Raw genomic sequence first — 20,039 nt, 5'->3', positions numbered from 1 at the left:
TGTCAGACTCACGTCTCCCAAAACAGGTTCTGTACTCCCAGTTGAAGGAAGGGCAGAGGTCTTCTGGTGGTCAAAAGAAGCGTTACAAAGATAACATCAAAGTAATCCTTAAAAAGTTCCATATCGATATTAATAACTGGGAGGAAATCGCACTGGACAGAGACAATTGGAGAAAATGCATCCACAACGGTGCCGCACTACATGAAAAGAATCCCCAGCGTGCCGCTGAGGATAAATGCCAGCGCCGTAAGGGGAGACAACAACTTAAGAAGACCCATACTCCAGTCACTACCAATAGTCTTACATGCCCACACTGTAGTAGAGTCTGTGGATCTTGGATTGGCCTCCATAGCCACCTGAAGACCCACAAGTAGATGACTGATGAAGGACATACCATACTCGAATTCGAGTGGTCGCCGATGATGATTTCTTCATACAGCCCGTTTTATTTTGATATTTGTTATTTAGTGGAAAAATATTTAAATTCTGGTTGATTAACACACTTATCTTTTTGCCTTGTTAATTTATTTTGTAAGTACTCTTTAGCATTTGATTTGTCATGATGCATACAAGGATTTGGCCTGCAGACATGTTTGTGCAATGCGTAACTTTCTATGTCAGCACGAAAGATTCCTACAGTAGGAGTGCCTTCAATGAGGATGGCACAAATCTCTCATCAATGCCAGCTCATCACTTCTTGGTGCAGGCAGTTGTAGTTCTGTCTCATTTACGGGCAGTGTGTGGATCATTTCTTCAGTGAGGTTTCTCTGAAAAGCCAAGTTTTACAGACTGCAAAGAATCGCCAGTGAAATCAATGCACCATTATTGTTGCCTAAGCATTCAAAATAAATTTCAATAATAAATCGTAGAGCTGATTCTAACTCCCTCCACTTGGCGGACACTAGGTGGTAGCGGTGGACTTACTGCCTCACCTCCTGTCTGCCGCCATGTTCCCTCCCGTCATGTGAAGCAGTCATGTGAAACCCTGAGGGGGAAAAATTCGGTTGCAAAAGCAACGAGCGCCCAGGCGCGGCGCGCCAACACCTCCTGCGAAATTCAGCGGGAGGTTAGCAGCGGCGGTAACCATTAGCGCCCCACGGCGCTGTGCCGCCGGTGATGACGTCATCGCCGTGCGCAGTGCCTCACTCGCGCCCCGGCCGCGATCTTTGGTAGCGCCCCCTGACTTACCATTGGACGCTATGTCCAACGGGGTCAGTGGGGCCTACCTGCAGCCGGGGCAGCACTAATTAAAAGCGAGGTGCCGGGTGGCCATTTTTGTTGCTGGCTGTCTGCCAGCACCTGCCTCCGTTGCCGTCCCCGGCCTCCTGACCCGCCCCCCCCCCCCCACGGAATGCCGGCTGTGCTCCGTGAGCCCGGCACTTCTCTTGAGTGCCAGGCTCTTTTGCCGGCACTCCGATCCCCGGTGGCCCAGCTGGGCCCCGGGTTGTGCTGCGCAAGGCCCCTCCCCTTTAAGGGGAGGAAGGCCTGCAATACTGTGGCATGTAGCGCCGTGATATTCCCTCACAGCGCCCCAAGAGGGAGGCGGGGCACTTCCAGTAGCACACCACTTCCCTCTTGGGGCACTACCAACAAATTTCGGCTGCGAGGGTGCTAATGTTTTCGGCGCCCTGGCGAAGTAGCGCCCCAAAGGGGGCGCGACTCAATTTTTCCCCCTGAGTATTTTGGTGGAGGATCAAGTAATACTGGCCCATACCTCTGAACTTGCACTGTGTTGGAAGAGTGGAAATCAGGTTAGTACTTGGCGTGGGAATGGAGTTTTCTGTAGAACGAGCATGTTAGCTGGGGAGTCTTGCATCCTACTGCTGTTTTTCTCATGCCTAATGTCAAAACATCCTGATTGAAATAATACATTTGAGTAGAATACATCAACATGTTGTGAAATGAAACCCTTGCAGTTAATATATGACTTTAAATTGTTTAGAATTTACAGCCAGAATTATTGGCTATTTGGCTATTTGGCTCAACTGGTCTATGTCGGTGTTTATGCTCCACATGAACCTCCTCCCACCCGACTTCATCTAACTCCATCAGCATATCCTATCTACTTAGGAGTCACCCTTGACCAATGCCTCACCTTCAAGAACCACATCGAGAAGACAAAGGCAAAAGTGAGCGCACGAAACAACATCCTGAATAAGCTCACTAACACAAGATGGGGAGCAAGCCCGAAAACATTGCGAAGCAGTGCACTTGCTCTTTGCTATTCCACTGCCGAATACGCCTGCCCTGCATGGGAAAGGTCTACTCATGCCAAGAAGCTGGATGCCGTTCTGAATGCAAGCTGCTGATTTATCACAGGTTGCTTAAAACCAACAAACACCAACAGCCTATATATCCTGGCGGGTATCGCCCCCCCTGATATAAGAAGAACGGTAGCCAGCAAGAAAGAGCGACTCCGTCAAACATCAGATGAGAGGCATCCTCTGCATTGTCATACACCTACACCCAGCCGCCTAAAGTCAAGGAAGAGCTTCATGAACAGTGTTGTTCCATTACAATCAACCTCATCTGAAGCCCGCATCGCCTTGTGGAAAGACCGGCTCGCCAGTCTTGAACAACCCCCAGCGATGGAAATTTTACCTGATGAAAGCCTTCCCCCAGGAGCTAATTGCAACTGGGCAATCTGGAAGTGCCTTAACAGACTTAGGACCGGTGTAGGTTGCTCAAAGGTGTCACTAAGCAAATGGGGATATTCAACCAGCCCGACAACTTGTGAATGTGGAACTGAAGCACAGACTATGCAACATCTCCTGCAATGCCCATCATTAGAGGAACCCTGCACTGTTGCAGATCTTGCCGAATCCAACAACAAGGCGCAAAAATGTGTCCAGTTCTGGCTGGGCTATGTATAGACTGTCCGTGGACACGATAAGAAGAAGAAGCATATCCTTCTATTCCTTTCTGACTCATGTACTTATCGAGCTTCCCCTTAAATGCATCGATGCTATTCGCCTCAACCACTCCCTGTGGTAGTAAGTTCCACATTCTCACCACTCTCTGGGTAAAGACGTTTCTCAATTAATTCCTTACTGGATTTATTAGTGACTATCTTATATTTATGGCCCCTGGTTTTAGACACCCCACAAGTGGAAACACCTTCGATACCTCTACTCTATCGAACCCCTTCATAATTTTAAAGACCTCTATCAGGTCACCTCCCAGACTTCCCTTTTCTAGAGAAAAGAGCCCCGGCCTGTTCAGTCTTTCCTGATAGTTATAACCTCTCAGTTCTGGTATCATCCTGTGCAGAGATGGAACTGATGTTCTCGGGGTAATTTTTGATAAAGCAGTTCGGGAGCATTTAAACTAGTATGGCAGGGGGCTAGAAACCTATGTAGTGAAATAGAGGAAAGTGAAAGGCAGACAGAAATAAATGGTAAAAGGGTGAGGAACAAAAAACAAAGGGCCAAACTAATTCATAAAAAATGTGAGCATAAAAAAAGCCTGAGGGTTTTATACCTTAATGCGAGAAGCATCAGGAACAAGGTAGATGAATTAGCTGTGGAAATAGAGGTTAATAATTATGATCTAATTGGGATTACGGAAACATGGTTGCAGGGTGAGCAGGGCTGGGAGCTTAACATACAGGGGTATTCAGTATTTAGGAAGGATCGACAAAAAAGAAAGGGAGGAGGGGTAGCATTGCTAGTAAAAGAGGGGATAAATGCAATTGAAAGGAAGGATATTAACTCAGTTAATACAGAATCTATATGGGTGGAGCTAAGAAATAGCGAGGGGCGAAAAACATTAATAGGAGTGGTATATAGGCCTCCAAATAGTAAAATAGAGGTTAGGGAGGGCATCACGAGGGAAATTAGAGAAGCGTGCAATAAGAGCACAGCTGTCATCATAGGTGACTTTAACTTACATATAGATTGGACTAGCCTAATCAGTAAAAATAATGAGGAGGAGGAATTCCTTGAGTGTTTAAGGGATGGTTATCTGGATCAATATGTCGAGGAACCAACTCGGGAACAGGCTATATTGGACTGGGTACTGTGCAATGAGAAGGGACTAATCAGTAATCTTGTTGTACGGGGACCCTTGGGTCAGAGCGATCATAACATGATCGATTTCTCACTCGAAATGGAGAGCGAAGAAATTGACTCAGAGACTAAGGTCCTGAATTTAAACAAGGGGAATTATGATGCCATGAGACGGGAACTGAGTAGGTCTGATTGGACAACGTTCCTGAGAGGACTGGAGGTAGATAAACAATGGCAAACATTTAAAGATAGAATGACAAAATTGCAAAAATTGTTTATACCAATCTGGCATAAAAGGAAATCTAAAAAGGTGACTCAACCGTGGATAACAGGGGAAATTAGAGACAGCATAAAATCCAAAGATAGGGCGTATAAAATAGCCAAAAAAAGCGCCAGAGCGGAAGATTGGGAACAGTTTAAGATAGAGCAAAGGAGGGCAAAGGGCATGATCAAGAGGGGCAAAATAGCTTACGAAAACAAGCTGGCGGAAAATATAAAAACTAACTCCAAAAGCTTTTATAAATATATCAAAAGGAAAAGACTGGTGAAAACCAAAGTTGGTCCATTGCAGTCAGATACGGGGGAATATATAATGGGAAATAAGGAAATGGCAGATCAACTAAATGCATACTTTGGGTCAGTCTTTACGAAGGAAGACACAAAAAACCTCCCTGGGATATCGGGAAAAATAGGGACATTGGCAAAGGAGGAACTGACGCAAATCAATATCTCTAAGGATATGGTGTTAAGGAAGCTAAAGGGATTGAAGGTGGACAAATCCCCAGGGCCTGATAACATGCATCCTAGGGTACTGAAGGAGGTGGCCCTAGAGATAGCGGATGCACTAAGGATGATTTTTCAGAATTCATTAGACTCGGGAACAGTGCCGATGGATTGGAGGGTAGCTAACGTTACCCCACTATTCAAAAAGGGGGGTAGGGAAAAAGCAGGTAATTACAGACCTGTAAGCCTTACATCAGTTGTGGGCAAAATGCTGGAGTCCATCATTAAGGATGAAATAGCGGAGCACTTAGCAAATGGGGACAGGATAGGACAGAGTCAACATGGATTTACAAAGGGTAAATCGTGCTTGACTAATCTATTGGAATTTTTTGAGGGAGTAACTGGTAGAATAGATGGGGGAGAGCCAGTAGATGTGGTGTACCTGGACTTCCAAAAGGCCTTCGATAAGGTCCCACATAAAAGATTAGCATGGAAAATTGAGGCTCATGGGATAAAGGGGAAAGTTTTGGCGTGGATAGGGAACTGGCTGTCAGATAGAAACCAGAGAGTTGGAATAAACGGCTCATTTTCTGAATGGCAGGCAGTAACAAGTGGGGTACCACAGGGATCTGTCCTGGGCCCCCAGCTGTTCACAATTTACATTAATGACCTGGATCAGGGAGTCGGATGCAGCATTTCCAAATTTGCAGACGACACTAAACTAGGAGGTGGGGTGGGCTCAGAGGAAGAGACCAGGAAGCTCCAGAGCGATTTGGACAGACTGGGCGATTGGGCGGATAAATGGCAGATGCACTATAATGTGGACAAGTGCGAAGTTATCCACCTTGGGTGCAGGAACGGGAGGGCAAATTATTATTTAAATGGCAATAGATTGGGAGAGGGGGAAGTACAGAGAGACCTGGGTGTTCTTGTACACCAGTCACTGAAGGCGAGCATGCAGGTGCAACAGGCGGTCAAGAAGGCAAACGGTATGCTGGCCTTCATAGCAAAAGGGTTAGAATACAGGAACAGGGATACCTTGCTGCAGCTGTACAGGGCACTGGTGAGACCACACCTCGAGTACTGTATACAGTTTTGGTCGCCTCATCTGAGGAAGGATGTTCTTGCCATGGAGGGGGTGCAGCGGCGATTCACCAGGCTGATACCAGGAATGGCGGGAATGACCTATGAGGAGAGACTATGTAGTTTAGGGATGTACACACTGGAGTTTAGAAGATTGAGAGGGGACCTCATAGAAGTGTATAAAATTCTGACAGGTCTAGACAGACTGGATGCAGAAGGAATGTTTCCCTTGGCGGGTGAGAACAGAACTAGAGGACATAATTTAAGGATAAGGGCTAAACCATTTAGGACAGAGATGAGGGGGAATTTCTTCACTCAGAGAGTGGTGAACCTGTGGAACTCATTGCCACAGAGGGCAGTGTACGCCAGCTCATTAAATATATTTAAGAGGGAATTAGATATATTTCTACGGGCAAAAGGGGTTAAGGGTTACGGAGAGAAGGCGGGGACGGGATACTGAATTAAAGGATCAGCCATGATCTCATTAAATGGCGGAGCAGGCACGAAGGGCCGAATGGCCTACTCCTGCTCCTATCTTCTATGTATCTATGTATCTATGTATCCTTGTAAAAAATGTGTGCACCTTCTCCAGTGCCTCCCTTTTGCAATATGGAGACTATAACTGTGCACAGCGCCCTAAGTGTGGTCTAACCAAGGTTCTATAGAAGTCGAACATAATTTCTCTGCTTTTCAATTCTATTCATCTAGAAATGAACCCCTGTGCTTTGATTGCATTTTTATAGACTTGTTAACCTGCGGCACTACTTTTAATGATTTGTGAATGAACTGACTGTGCAGATATTTCAATGTGAGTATCCAGTTCTCTTGGAAAACCAGCTAGAGCATGAAATCTAGATGAATGTCAAACTCTTTCTGCAATCTTCCAGTGGTGAGACTGCCAAGTTTCTCTGGACAGTACATCTCTCACCATCCAAATGTAGATGGACTTGGTGTCAGGAACAATGTTACCATTTTACATTCCAAATACCCAGAAAGATCCAGCAACAAACAAAAGTGGTGCAGTAAGTTTTCCAGCCACGCTCGATGACAGTAAGCAAATATAGAGCCAGAATATATTAAATCCCAGTGATTTCTTCCCCCAGTGAGTTAATCTATTATGAGAGGCATTGTGGAAATAACTATTTAATTTCAATGCTTTGTCTTATTTTTGAACCTCAAAAGCACAAACTTGCCTTACAGCACAGATTGAGTAAACTTGAAAATCCATCTAAGCAACCCTTAGATGCTAGTAGGGCTGCTCTGATTGATCTCAGCCACTTCTTCTCAAGTTAAGAAGGGGAAATTCAGCAAATGTTTATGCTGCTGATTGCTGGAAGTGTGTGCATGCAGATATCTGGCGAGGAAAGGCTCGGGTGTGATACCTCCTGCCTTCCACGTGGTCAAATAGCCTGCTGATATGCAACATCTAAGCTTATGCATAAAGAATGGCCATTTGAGTACGGTCCCAAGGGTTACTGATACCTGTGAAACAACAGTCCAGCAACAAATCAACACCTTCAAGAGAGAAGTGGAAAGAGAAAACTAGCAGAACAAAAAGAGGAAGTTGAAAGAAAAACAATATTGACTTGTTCTGTCCTTTTGAGTGGATTTTTAATATATTTTTGTTTAAGCAGTAAGTCCCAGTGACATCAATAGAGATAGTGGCTTGAAGGTATTATTCAGATTGACCGTTAGGGAACTGAAACAACATTAGCAGATACAATCGTAAAACTAGGAATGATAGTGATTTGTCTTCCAAACTCTATTGAGCTAAGTAATCCTCTCAAACTGCTGCTCTCAATAGTGTCATCAGAAGTCTCAGGTTAAATAAAAATATATATTAGAAATTAACTGAAATGGACGGAACAAAGCTTAAAGATTTTCCAGGTGTAACAGCGATTTACTTGTACTTCTTGCAATTTAATATACTGTATTCACTGCTCACGATGCGGTCTCCTTTATATTGGGGAGACCAAACGCAGATTGGGTGACCGCTTTGCGGAACACCTCTGTTCAGTCCGTAAGGGTGACCCCGAGCTTTTGGTCGCCTGTCACTTTAATTCACCACTCCACTCCAACTCTGACCTCTCTGTCCTTGGCCTCTTACAATGAAGCTCAACGTAAGCGCGAGGAACAGCGCCTCAACTTTCGATTCGGCACTTTACAGCCTTCTGGACTCAACATTGAGTTCAACAATTTCAGACCATAACCTCTGCCCCTATTTTTTCAGGCGGCAGCTGTTGATGATTCTGCCATCCCCATTTGCAACATTTAACCACTCCTGCCGTCCACGCTCTCACAGACCGTCCCTTTTGTTCTTTCCTCCCCTCTCCCCCTTTCCCTGCCTTTGCACCTGCTTAAAATCTGTTACATCACTAACTTTTTCCACTTCTGACAAAAGGTCATCGACCTGAAACATTAACTCTGTTTTTCTCTCTCCATGGATGCTGCCTGACCTGCTGAGTGTTTCCAGCATTTTCTGTTTTTATTTCAGATTTCCAGCATCTGCGGTATTTTGCTATTGTAAAAGACATTAAAGTTCATCATAATTCTTTGTAACAGTTTCACTTTTAAAGGGCCTTGATGGTGACATTTCTCTCTTTAAGGTATAAGGAGTAAAATACAACTCAATGCAACAGAACAATAGGCCAGGTTAAAGAAAGAATTTGCATTTATTTACCACCTTTCACATCCTCAGGGTATCCCACAGTACCTCACATTCAATGGATTACTTTGAAGTCTAGTCACTGTAATGCAAATAAATGTGGCAGTCACTTTGCTCACAGCAAGGACCCAAAAACAAGTGCAATAAATGACCGTTTCAATTATAAAATAACAACAGAAAATGTTGGAAACACTCAGTTGGTCAGGCAGCATCCGTGGAGAGAGAAAAACAGAGTTAACGTTTCAAGTCGATGACCCTTCGTCAGAAATGACCATTGTTATAAATCTCATCTTCATGAAGAAACGACTCATGAAATAACACTGGACGGCCAGCTGGTGGCGCCGTCCAAGGAGTATAAATACTCGGGTGTGGCCCAGCTTGTCCAGGGACATTTTGTATGATATGAACTAGTGAAGGACAACTAGACCTCCATGTTTTGAAACAAGTTGATTAAAGCCTTGCTTTATACTCGAACCAAGTGCGTAGTGAGTTTTATTATGTCAACCATTTCATCTGTTTTATCAATGTTAGTTGTGGGATATACGTTGGCCCCGAAGAAAGCTGGCCACAGAGATCTCGCGAGAAGTTTGCCTTTTCTGACGTTCAGGTGATTTCAGCGCTCTGTAGTGGGAATCCCTAGAGTGATGCTGCTGTGACATCAACAACCTGTCTAAGCAGCCAAACACATTGCAGAATTCTCAGAGACAGGAAACCAGGAATTGAGAAGCTGCTTTTATCCGGACTTTTAAAAATTGTTACAGAGAGTGAAACAAAGTTTGGGACTCTCACATGGGGATAAGGTAGAACCTGAAATATCCTGGCCAAACTTTAAAAAACAATGTTTTTTTTAAGTTTTTTAAAAATTGTAATTTTTATCATGATGGAGAAATTCGACACTCCACAAATATAAAAATTAGTTTCTCAGGGCCAGAACAATATGTTGTTAAAACCCCAGTTTCACCTATTCCATCAAGGCCTAACATGTAATGAGGTATTTTATTGCGATGTTACCGCGGAAAAGCCAACATCTTCGTCAGTTTTGTTGATTTCACTGATTACACTGATTCTGGCTGGGGTGGGGGATGGGGCCACAGTGCAGCCAGTGACGGAGCAGTGAATGACTGACCGCAACTTCAGGATTCCCGCGTTTAGATGCGCACGTGCTACATCCTGAAGTTGCGGTCAGTTTCAAAGGGGTAATAACAGAAAATGCCGTTAGTTCACCGCTATTACCCACCGCAAATTTTGGGCCCATTTTATTTCATGGGGATTTACACAAAAAATGTTTTTCAAATTATTAGTCCACGCATATTAAATTATTTGTGACAGCTGCTCCCTCCTGGTACAGCAAATTACAGCTCAGTGGAACGAGCCTTCAGTTGGGCTGTGCTGTGCAATGCTATGCTGGGTTAGATTTGATTATATTGAGAGCAATCCCATTGCATTGGAATGCAGTGGATTTTGTTGTGTTTGGCAGTGTTATATCAAATGCATTATGTTTGGTTGTGTTGTGTTATTGGCCCAGAAATTCAGGACGGTGGCTTCCCGCGGGTGCAAGCCCCCGACCGGCACTTACCTAGCGCGCCGGCCGTTGAGCTGTGGGCCCCTGTGGAATTCCGATCCTGGGCCTCCTCCAACTGCCGGCGCGCAGTGCTTGCGTCCCCTGGGATCATGTGAGCCATGGAGAGCCAATGGTAGCAGGGAATGCTTCATTCATAAGTTTGACAGGAAGGGCTGTCAAACTTATAAATACTATAAGCCCCAAAGCATCACTAAATCTTCAAATAAATTTTAAAAGAAATCACATTTTTTAAATAAACTATAAATTACATGAAATAACTATTTTAAACAATAACTTAAATTTTTGAAAAAAAATAATTTTATTTTCTAACAGGGCTAAAAATAAACTTACCTTTCTTTAAAGTATTTAAAAATAATAAACCTGTGGAAAAAAATGTTTTAATTTTAATTAATTCACCACTTACCTTGTAAAAAGCAGGCCTTGCGACTGCTTTTTATACGTGCAACTTCTGGAGACTTACCCTCCCGGGAAAACCTGCAAAAAAAACGTAAGTTCGATGCGCACGCGTTGCCTCTCCTGCGCACACGTTCGACCTCTGAACCCCTTTCAGGGGAATCGAAGTGCCGGTTTCCCGCGCATGCGCAGTGCATGCAGGAAACCGGCACTTCCATTGGGCTTACGGGTGAGTACCCCGTGCGTACTCCGCAGTAGGCAGTGCCAGGCGTGATAGCCCATCAGCGTTTCCATGCTGTTTCGTGCCCTTATACTCGATTTCATATTGGTGCTCCCCTAGAAAGAGGGACCATCTTTGTAGCCGTTGCGCAGTCATCACCGGAACGCCCTTCTTTGGATTAAAGATGGAGATAAGTGGTTGGTGGTCAGTCAGCAAGGTGAACTTCTGCCCGTGCAGATAGTGATTGAACTTTTTCACTCCCCACACTAGGCTGAGGGCCTCCCCGTCAATCTGGGCATAGTTACGCTCGGCTGAGGTTAGTGACCGAGACGCAAAGGCTACTGGCCTCTCCGAGCCATCCGGGAATTTGTGCGACAGTACCGCTCCAATGCCATAGGGTGATGCATCACACGCCAGCCGAATTGGTAGTGCTGGGTTGAAATGAGCCAACACCTCTTTTGATGTGATCAATGCTTTGCTCTTCTGGAAAGCTCGTTTACATTTGTCACTCCACTTCCATGGTACCCCCGTTTGCAGTAGGGTGTTCAGTGGGTGTAGTACGGTAGACAAATTCGGCAAGAACTTATGGTAGTAGTTCACCAGCCCGAGGAACGACCTCAGTTGTGACACATTTTCCGGTGCTGGAGCCTTAACTACTGCCTCAATCTTTTCAGGGGACTTATGTAACCCCTCTTTATCAATAACGTGGCCACAATACGAGATCTGCTTCTGGAAAAACTTGCATTTGTGGTGATTAGCTCGGAGCCCATATTCCTTCAATCTAGTGAGCACCTGCTCCAGGTTGGCGAGGTGATCACTGTCATTTTCGCCCGTGACCAGGATGTCGTCCAAATAACACTGGGTCCCAGGACTTGTCCCATTGCCCTTTGCCAAATAGCCGGAGCTGATGCTACCCCGAACACCAGCCGGTTGTATTGGTAGAGACCTTTATGAGTGTTGATCGTGAGGTACTGTTTCGAGGCTTCTTCTACCTCCATTTGCAGGTACGCTTGGGCCAGATCAATCTTAGTGAAGAGTTCCCCTCCAGATAGTGAGGCGAAAATATCTTCAATCCGCGGAAGCGGATATTGTACAGTGTGAAGGACTGGGTTCACTGTCACCTTAAAGTCCCCACGGATGCGAACCTTCTTTGGTTCCCCAGGCATATTACTCAACGACCTCTTCATTACAGGAACAATGGGTGTAGCCCACTCACTCCAGGCCACTTTGGACAGTACTCCTGAACGTTCCAAACCTTCCAGCTCTGCTTCGACGGCTGGGCGGATCGCATAAGGTACCGGTCTGGCCTTAAAAAACATTGGGCTTGCATTTTCCTCTATTTTGATCGTCGCTGTTATGCCTTTTAGTGTTCCGAGTCCCTGCTGGAACACTTCTTGTGCATCAGTTAGCATTTTTGACAGTCGTCCAGGTGTGACGTCGTCACCCTTTTTGGCATCTACAGTCAGTGCTTGTATGGAATGCCAATCTAGCTGTATCTTCCGGATCCATTCACGTCCTAGTAGTGGTGGTCCTCCATCTGGCAATACATATAGGTCCATTTTTGGTGTTTCCTTGCCGTTATATATAACATTCACCCTTATTTTTCCTTTGGGGTAGACTTTTTGCCCCATGTATGTCTTCAAGACAATCTTTGTATCTCCCAAGGGTATATGTGAGAATAGCCGCTTGTAGTCCCTTCGGTTTATGACTGTTAGGGCTGATCCTGTGTCCAATTCCATTTTCACTTGGGCTCCTGCTATCTTGCGCGTGACCCAGATAGTTTGGTGATCCTCCATTTTGATCACATTATGTCGTTTCAGACAACCCAGCTCCTTGCTTCCGGAGTCTGTATCACTCTTCTGTTCATCTGAACTACTCTCCGTCACCTTATGTACCTTCTTGTACTTCTCTTGTGGAGATTTCTTGCTGCTGGTTTTCTTTCCCGACCTGCAGACTCTTGCTATGTGTCCTACTTTTCCACACTGTCTGCACACTTTGTCCTTGAACCAGCAATCATTATGGTCGTGTGTTGTTCTGCCGCAGCGATAGCACTTAACTGTTCCGTATGACATTTCATTTGTGCCATATTCTTGCGGTCTCCGTTGTATCTCTGCAGCGCCCCATGCTGCTGCTTCGTGTGATACTGCAATGCTGAAAGCCTTGTCCAGCGTAAGATCCTTTTCTGATAGAAGCCGTTTCTGGGTTCCTTCACTTTGAAGCCCACACACAAACTTGTCCCTTAAAGTATCTGCTAGTCCCGTTCTAAACTGGCAGTGTTTCGATAGCTTGCGCAGTTCCGTTAAATACTCAGCATTACTTGCATCTTTATGCTGGTTCCTTTTGTGAAACTTAAATCTTTCTGCTATCAGCAGCGGTGTGGGGTTTAAGTGGTCCTGTAGGATTGACACTATGTTTTCAAAATCCTTTTCTACTGGCTTCTCTGGGGTTACTAGGTTTTGTAGTAAGCCATACGTTTTTGCACCCATTGAATTCAACAATACCAGCGCTTTCTTGTCATCTGGCACTTCATTCGCCTTGCAGTATACTTCTATGCGTTCGACATATGTCGTCCAATCTTCGACTTCATTGTCGAATGCTGTGATACTGCCACTCTTCGGCATTTTTGGGTGTGGTTAGACTGGCTTAAAATGGCGCCTCCCGCGCTTTCCTTTCTTCCCCGCTGCGGCTTAAAATGGCATCTCCCGCGCTGCTGCCAATGCTGCTCTCGGCGGTCCTCGTGGCAAATGGCGATGCCCTGTGGGTTTCGTGCGCTGCTCCAACGCTGCTGCCAACGCCGCTGTCTGTGGTCCTCGTGGCAATGGCAGCGCCTCATGTTTTCCTGCGCGCCTCTCTCCCCCGTTGGTGCTGCTCGGGCCTTGAACACCGGCTGCGCTCTGCTCTCTCTCGCCTCTCTCCCCCGTTGATGCCGCTCGGTCCTGAACACCGGCTGCGCCCTGTGCGCTCTGCCCTCTCTCTCTCCCCCGTCGACGCTGCTCGGCCTTTTTCTGTGCAGCTCGGTCGGGCTCTAGCCCGCCGCTGTCTGGGAAGGGTCTGCGCAGTACCTGTTGCCAGCCCGTTTCGCTGGACCACCGTGACTGGAAAGCCAAGCCTGGCTCTCGACAGCCTCCCCTGCGATGCTCAAATCTCCGCTGGATGACTGGGCGGTTGCCCGTGGTCGACGCCCGTGCTACTGGACTCGACCTTCTTCCACTGTTCTCCAGGAGCGAATCCCTGGGAGGTGATGCAGAGTTGCAGGTAGGTTTGAATCTGCCTCGTCGCCAATGTTATGTCCGTGTACCTTAATGTTGTGTCCTTCAATAATCAGACAACAGACTGCAGGGAACGATTCAACAGGTGTTTACTGAATGAGGGTTACTCTAGAACTAACTATACAGATCACTACTCAGGGTTTATATACAGGTGTGGTCACTGCTGGTACTACAGTATACAGGAACTGTAAAAAGTAGTTCTCTCCCTTAAGGTATATATACATTACATACATTACAGTATCAGTATAAACTCTGCTTGTCATGTGTTGCTAAGGAGTTATGTGGTAATTATTCTGGATTGGTATGGACCTCTACAGTAGTTTTAGTTCAGTTTATGTACAAAAAGCTTTCAGTACAATAATTGCATTTCACAGACCGTTGGAAGGATGAGCTCAGTGAAGGTGACAAAGGGATGTTAGTTTTAGGAATTGCCATAATGACACTGGGGTTTGTTACTGTTGTGCCTGTCCAAAAGAATCCCAGTTAAGTAGGCAAAGCTAACAAACATCCTCCCACACAGCAGAAGATGGAGCTGACTTGGGAATTCAGACAGACAGCAGTTACCAAATGTCTTGAGGAAATAAGAACACATGCCATGTAGATGTCACTGCAAATAGAAAAAATCTTTATTTATGGATTGTAAAGCTTTGTTTAGTGCAAAGTTTTTAACAATACATTCTGTGGCATATGAAAAAGGATGCACTATATACATCAGATTATGTAAAAGATTGGAATAAATACACTGCAAAAGCAATACGCAAGATGAAATATTTGCATTTGGTGTAAATCTCATAAAAGCATTGTTGGGTTAGCGAGGTCACAGACATTTGTGGAATATAACGAGGTGGGTAGCATATCCATTTCTTTTTTCTTACTAATTTAGCCTTGCACCTTGTATCTTGATTTTGCTCATCCAGGCTTTCATCCTCAATAGTGAGGAGGGTAAGGTTGGCCAGCCTTAGACCATTGACATGGTTGCTGCTTATACAGCTCACTAGTCTGCCTGTTATGTGAGCAATACAAAAGACTCCATTATTTGTTTTCTATCTTTTCCAACAGACAAATTAGAATGGCAAAGTGATCACGGACAAGTCCAATTGCAAATGTTAATTGAGGGCTGAACTCAGGTTTGCATCGAAAATTGCAATTCTCCGGTATTACCGGACAGTCTTGGCATATTTATTTCCAAAGGAGGCAAGTTTCTAATCAGAGAGAGTTAATTATCAATTAAATTTGATGACCTTCCAGTAAACCAATTTTAAATTTATTAAAGTGAGAAGTTAAGGTATAGAGACAATCAGATGGACAACATAAAAGCAATTCATGCAAGTTGTTTAAATAGCCTCCTAACAAAGTATTTTAATGAACATACTCATTAGTAATGTTCTAGTAAGACCAAAATATTACTGTAAGAGTTCTATTGTCCAGATGGCTAATTAGATATACCCCCATTAGCAACAGGATTAGTCAATGACTCCTTCTGGTCAGTGGTCTAGTGGGAGACTATTGGCCAAAAGACTATTAATTGGTTCCACTGGCCAGGAGCTTAATTAGCTACTTCATTAACCAGACAATAAGTGGAAACCATGATCAAAGACGTACAGAGGCAATCCCACTGTCCAGCGGGTTAATGAGGCAGCTCGATTGGTCAGAGAACGAATCGGAAAGATAGAAGAGAGAGATTCATTGGCTTGACAAGCTCATTGGTTTGACGGTGAACTTCGAAGATTTGTTGAACAGTTGAACAGTTAGTTGATGGCACATCACATCAGGCAGCAGATAACTGACAAGCAAATAAAAAAACAACAGCAAAACAAAACACGACAAATCTCAATGTTCAGGAAAAGATTGCTGTTGCTATCTCTGGTTCATGTGAGTAACTAGCAGACCCTAGAACTATTGTTCCCCCAAATCTAAATGACAGACAACTTAAGTCAAGTTACAACTGACAACCATTTAAAGAGGATTAATTTTCTTAGAATAATTTATGGTCCAGAATAAAATAACTATCGATCCACTTATCAAGTTATGGAGCACTGCTGTAACAGGAGTTGAAAGCCACCTACTGATGTATATATAATCACTTCATATGTGGTGATATAATTGTGGTCATAAATATCTTTTTTGCCAGAATATTAACAGGTTTGGCGGTCTTGGTCTAAAAATACTTGTACTCATATGAAAAAGCCAAAGTGGCTCTACCCTAACCTTTAAAGCCTTCATGACTGCAGTAGAACTCAAATGCCTGTAATACTGTAGTCATGTAGGTGATCCATGTAGAGTTTTCACTTAAAATTGGTGTAAATACATGACTTTTGAAACTGAATAAAAGTGTCTTAAGGTTGGGACTACAGTCTGAGTGATTATAACACCTTCAAACTTAACCCATACCATGATGATGCTTTCTGCATAACATCAATGAAAACCCTGGCCTCACCAAACCTCAAGAGACCAGTTCAACTAAAGGCTTTACAGGAATATTGTTCTCAAACTTTCATAGAGCATTTTCTTTATCACCTGTAAATAACTGCAGAGATTCATTCCATCTTTGATTTTACCAGCCTAATTGCCTTCAGTGAAGCACTGCTGACAGTAGGAGCACATCGTTCTCATAATGCCAAACTGTATGTAAACTCAATACTGTATCTCATAAAACCACAAGCTGCAAAGGGCATATCCATTTGAACTACTTTGAACCTCCATTGATGTTTTGCTCTATCTCCAAATAAAATGGCTCATTAAATACCAATTATGGCAGTGAGGAGGGACATCTACCAGGGCTAAGCACAGGCTTCTGAATCTCAAAGCCAATTGGATATCTGAATTGCAAATTTGGTCCATAATCAGATTTCCTCATGGATTGGGTAGTCTGTGTGAGTTTGCAGCTTTTTTTTAACGTAACATTTTTGTGAAAGGAGCTGGATTCTGCCCTTCATGATACAAAAACGCTGCAGTTCCGATTGAATGGGATTCAGAAAAATATCACAAGCTCTTGGACTCTCTAATTTAGGTTCCCTTTAATTAGGAACCATTGTTCTTTTCATTTGCCTTTCTCAGAGTAAAATAATAACAATATCACAATTCAAGCATGGCCTAAGAATTAGGCAATTTCTTTTTCAAAATGTTAATTTACAGCTTGGAGTGTGCAAATAGCCTGAAATTCGACCTTGGGCCTAACTAACATTAACGCAGGTGAGCTATTGCCGCTTGTCGCAGCCTCCCCAGGTAACTCGCCCATTTAAAGATGATGAATTTTTGGCCCGCTTGCTTTGCCGGCAGTGGCTTGAAGGTATGTCTCAGTGGTGGGGGTGGGGGAGGGAGGGGGTTGGAGCAGTAACGGGTCGCCAATCGGGATAATGTGCAGTTAGCGGAGCGCTCCTGCTCCTCCTGGCTCCGTGGGAAGCCCGGCTCCTGCCTCAAAGCAATTTCTGCCAAGGGGCCTAAAACAGGCATTGTGCCCCTCATTTCCGTACGCCAGTGGCCTAATGTCTGTTTAAGCTGGCCGACAGGGATGCCTGAAAAATGACCCGGCCCAATTTTGGGTCAGATGTTTGTCAGGCGTCCTTGTGGCGCAAGATGTTGGTCCCCCCAAATTGGACCTCATTGCATTCACTTTATGCCCGTAAAACCGGCGCAATGAGATCCATTTCTACCCCACGGGGGTTAGAATTGTTCTGGTCACTATATATCATGGTACTGTAAATTTGTTTAGGGTGATTTCCTCTGGTCAATATTTGTAAACCTGTTGTTTTTGAAAGCCTTCATAAATTTGTTCAAAATACTGACCATTGGAAATCTTCATTGACACATTTGTAATGCTGCTACACATAGTGACCATAATTCTTACCCTCAAGACAACAGACTTCAGGTAATAATCATTCCAACATTGCTGTCGTTTTAGTAAACATCTTTAACATCGTGAGCAGAGATAGCAAGTCCAAGGATTGATGAGTTTTATTTCATTCCAACAGAAGCGATTCTCTCCTTTTAATGCATTTGGTTCTCTGGCAATATTCAAGTTCATTTAACCCTGGGGTTTTAATAGCATATATTAATGCGAGAGGTTTTTTTATTTTCTTTTAAATCATCTTAGCCAGGAAAAAACAATTAAGAAAGACAGATTTGCTGTCTGATTTCTTGGATACCAGCAGTACATGCACTCCTGTTAACTGTAGAGCTAATTTTCCATAACATTTCATAGGCTTATCAGCAGCATACATGAAATATCCTGCAGTGCAATCATTTCATGATTTAGAAAGAGCTGTTTTAAGTGCATCATAAAGCACTTTAAGACAATTGGAAAGGGAAGCTCATTTACTGGCTAGATTCTAGTCATTATGAGGTGCAGAACTGAAATGTTTGGACAAACAGTTTATACAAGCAGAAGGACAATGCTACCATTCTCATCTTCATCGATAATAAAGTATGGGGGAAAAATTCAGTATCGCCCCGTTTGGGACGCCATTATCGGCCGTGCGCAAAGTTTAGCGCCTGGCGCTAATTATCGCCTCCGATGGCAAACTTGGCTTTTATCGCCACTGGAGGTGACTGGAGCGCTAAATCAGGCGCTTCATGCCTGTTTTAAGGCGCAAAGGCCGAGGAGCGAGGCGCTACCTCAGAGCGCTGGCGAAGCAAGGAAGGGCCAATCAAAATGAACCTGCAAAGTGCTGCACAGTACCCAAAACTCCTTCACACAGCGTTGAATCTCTCCAGAAGTCTCTCTCTCTCTCTCTCTCAGAAAGCGTGGTGCAAAAATGTCACCAACAAAAAAAGGCAGGAAGTGGTTGCCTTTAAATAGCGCTCCCCCAGTCCCTTCATGACTGCAAAACGCTCCCCTCAACCTGTCGTTGCTAGCAGCAGGCGGTAAGGCAGGGGGCGCCACTCAATATCCGGTCCGGGGCGCTACCGGGGCGTTGCGCACGCGACTGACGTCATGATCTGCCAGCGCAGGTGATCGTGGCGGTAGTGTTTAGCGCTGCCGCAAAATGTCTAGTTAATTTCGCGAGCGGCGCAAACATTGCAGCGCCCAGGCGCTAGTTGCTTTGCGCCTCATTAGCGCCCTCTTAAGGCGCTAACGGGAGGCGCAAACAACTGAATTTTTCCCCCATATTGTCTTCTATGAATAAGGCCATATACTCCAATTAACAAAAAATAACCTCTCATCTCTATGGAAATCCTGTATTCTATGGGCACTTTTGGTCTGATTATGGATACGAGGAACAAGCTACATGAATATCCATCTCTGTAGGTTGTCTAAAGCATCAAAATACCATTAAAAATGGTCACCAAGACTCTCAAAGAAAACATACATATCAAGAAGGTCTCTGACGGTATTCTGTTGATTATACCGTACCCATTATCTTGGAACCTGGCAAACAAGAAAAAGAAACAGAAAGAGAAATACACCAGAAGAGATGTAAAGAGAAACAGGAAGGCAGGAGGAGTGGGAGTTAACTTAAAGATAAACAGCAAGAGTAAAAGCAGAGAGGAAGCAAAAGAAATGGCGTGAGGATAAACAAGAAAAGTAAAGAGATTGAGAAGAGAAGCAAGATCACCAGTAACGTGAGAGTAGAAAGTTATAGGTACAGTGGTGTATCCCGTGAATCAAAATGTTTTCTTTGCATGAGTGGGAGAATCACAATCACAGAATCACAGAAACCCCACAGTGCAGATAGAGGCCATTTCGGCCCATCGAGCCTGCACTGACACATATCCCACCCGATCCCCGTAACCCCTACACCAACACATATCCCACCCTATCCCCGTAACCCCACGTATTTAATCCCCCTAACACTAAGGGTCAATTTATCATAGCCAATCAACCTAACCCGCACATCTTTGGACTGTGGGAGAAAGCCGGATCACCAAGAAATCAACCCGAACATCAAAAGTGTAAAAACAGTTTCACTGATTTAGAAAATAACCCCGAAACCGTCGAGTTTTGGGGGAAAAGCGTGGTGGGAGCGGGGGGTGGAGAAACAATAAGGAAGATACATTTTATTATTTAACCAATTTCTGATAATTGCCTTTTCCAAGGTGAAGATAGCATGATTCAAGCTGAAGGTTATTTAAAAAAAAAAATTATGCACTAATATTT

This window comes from Somniosus microcephalus, chromosome 24, assembly GCF_052327205.1.
Source record: "Somniosus microcephalus isolate GS21.2 chromosome 24, FLI_Smic_1.0, whole genome shotgun sequence".
Taxonomy (NCBI): domain Eukaryota; kingdom Metazoa; phylum Chordata; class Chondrichthyes; order Squaliformes; family Somniosidae; genus Somniosus; species Somniosus microcephalus.
This window is presented reverse-complemented; position numbering follows the sequence as displayed.